Genomic DNA, 2,872 nt, shown 5'->3' with positions numbered 1-2,872 from the left:
TTTGTGCTGCTGTGCTGAGGAAAAAGTTGAGCTTTGTTGTAGTTGAACTGTCAGTGTGCTGCTTTCATTACAATAGGTGTGATCAGATGTTTTCTGCACTGATGGCTGCTTGTCCCCTTGCAAAACCTCTGTATCAGAAAGACAAATGACATATTCAGACTAGAATAGAATGTTCTTGATAGTTTCACACATTTCTTAGGCTTAGCTACTAATGTTAGCCGTCAACAGCTGACATGGCCTTCAACTTTACTTGTGGAGAATAAGCTAGCCAGCTAACATTAACTCAAGGCACGTTGTTTAAAACCTGGCAAAGAACAGAGGACTACTATCTGATTCTGTAGCTAATTTGTTGCACGTGTTGCCAAATTGTAACTTTTTAAGTTTTGTCAGCCACGATAATAGGGAGGGATGAAAGAAGTGTGATTCCTCACCATGATTTTGGAGTTTATCACGAAATGCAATCCATAGAAAACTACTTTGGATGAAGGATTGTTGACATATATTTGACATTTGTATCTAAAAGCATAATTGAGAAATATTTCATCAAATTTAGGATATTTATGAAATGTTGGCCTGACCCAGGCCTCCTTTAAGACGCTGTAGGTTTTCATCTGTACAGTGGGGGAAAAAAGTATTTAGTCAGCCACCAATTGTGCAAGTTCTCCCACTTAAAAGGATGAGAGAGGCCTGTAATTTTCATCATATGTACACGTCAACTATGACAGACAAATTGAGGGAAAAAAATCCAGAAAATCACATTGTAGGATTTTTAATGAATTTATTTGCAAATTATGGTGGAAAATAAGTATTTGGTCACCTACAAACAAGCAAGATTTCTGGCTCTCACAGACCTGTAACTTCTTCTTTAAGAGGCTCCTCTGTCCTCCACTCGTTACCTGTATTAATGGCACCTGTTTGAACTTGTTATCAGTATAAAAGACACCTGTCCACAACCTCAAACAGTCACACTCCAAACTCCACTATGGCCAAGACCAAAGAGCTGTCAAAGGACACCAGAAACAAAATTGTAGACATGCACCAGGCTGGGAAGATTGAATCTGCAATAGGTAAACAGCTTGGTTTGAAGAAATCAACTGTGGGAGCAATTATTAGGAAATGGAAGACATACAAGACCACTGATAATCTCCCTCGATCTGGGGCTCCACGCAAGATCTCACCCCGTGGGGTCAAAATGATCACAAGAACGGTGAGCAAAAATCCCAGAACCACACGGGGGGACCTAGTGAATGACCTGCAGAGAGCTGGGACCAAAGTAACAAAGCCTACCATCAGTAACACACTACGCCGCCAGGGACTCAAATCCTGCAGTGCCAGACGTGTCCCCCTGCTTAAGCCAGTACATGTCCAGGCCTGTCTGAAGTTTGCTAGAGTGCATTTGGATGATCCAGAAGAGGATTGGGAGAATGTCATATGGTCAGATGAAACCAAAATATAACTTTTTGGTAAAAACTCAACTCGTCGTGTTTGGAGGACAAAGAATGCTGAGTTGCATCCAAAGAACACCATACCTACTGTGAAGCATGGGGGTGGAAACATCATGCTTTGGTGCTGTTTTTCTGCAAAGGGACCAGGACGACTGATCCGTGTAAAGGAAAGAATGAATGGGGCCATGTATCGTGAGACTTTGAGTGAAAACCTCCTTCCATCAGCAAGGGCATTGAAGATGAAACGTGGCTGGGTCTTTCAGCATGACAATGATCCCAAACACACTGCCCAGGCAACGAAGGAGTGGCTTCGTAAGAAGCATTTCAAGGTCCTGGAGTGGCCTAGCCAGTCTCCAGATCTCAACCCCATAGAAAATCTTTGGAGGGAGTTGAAAGTCTGTGTTGCCCAGCGACAGCCCCAAAACATCACTGCTCTAGAGGAGATCTGCATGGAGGAATGGGCCAAAATACCAGCAACAGTGTGTGAAAACCTTGTGAAGACTTACAGAAAACGTTTGACCTGTGTCATTTCCAACAAAGGGTATATAACAAATTATTGAGAAACTTTTGTTATTGACCAAATACTTATTTTCCACCATAATTTGCAAATAAATTCATTAAAAATCCTACAATGTGATTTTCTGGATTTCTTTTTTCTCATTTTGTCTGTCATAGTTGATGTGTACCTATGATGAAAATTACAGGCCTCTCTCATCTTTTTAAGTGGGAGAACTTGCACAATTGGTGGCTGACTAAATACTTTTTTTCCCCACTGTAGGTGCTACAAAGCAAACATTGGTGTCACATGAAGCTTTACTGCTTCCTCTGTAATACGAGTAGTATTTGGATTATAAAAACATATTTTGTACATACATTTATTAATAAATAAAAAAGAAAGATTTTTTTCTATATATTGTTGAACATAATATGCTCTATGGGCATAGCAAAGTTCCAGAGTGGGATCTCTGCTACTTTTAGTTATAATCCAATTTGTAAGCATTACCAACAAAGTGAATTTGAAAATGGTTTCAAAATGGTCACCCTCTTCTGGTGATTTATAGGATGTGCAAATTATAGAAGTAAAAGGAAGGCTGTGATTGGTTACATTGCATACTAGGGGAGAGTGGGGTAAGTTGAGCAATGTTTTTACATTCAGCATCACTCCGTCAAGGGAAATATAGTATTCTTTCTAACAACGATATCTACATATATTTCAGGATGTTGTGTATTCATGTAAACAAGAATTCATGTAAACATTACAGTAATGAAAACACAGCTTGTCCAAAAAAAGTGGTCTCTTGGCATAACTTACCCGGCTATGGGGTAAGTTGAGCCGCGGGACAGGCTAAGTTAAGCCATCTACAACTGTTGTACTGAATGAAATATTACCACTACCTTTTTAAAACCATGTCTAGGCCTATCTTTAT

Source organism: Coregonus lavaretus (genome assembly GCF_964263955.1).
Source record: "Coregonus lavaretus genome assembly, chromosome: 10".
Taxonomy (NCBI): domain Eukaryota; kingdom Metazoa; phylum Chordata; class Actinopteri; order Salmoniformes; family Salmonidae; genus Coregonus; species Coregonus lavaretus.
Note: the sequence above shows the minus strand (reverse complement) of the source record.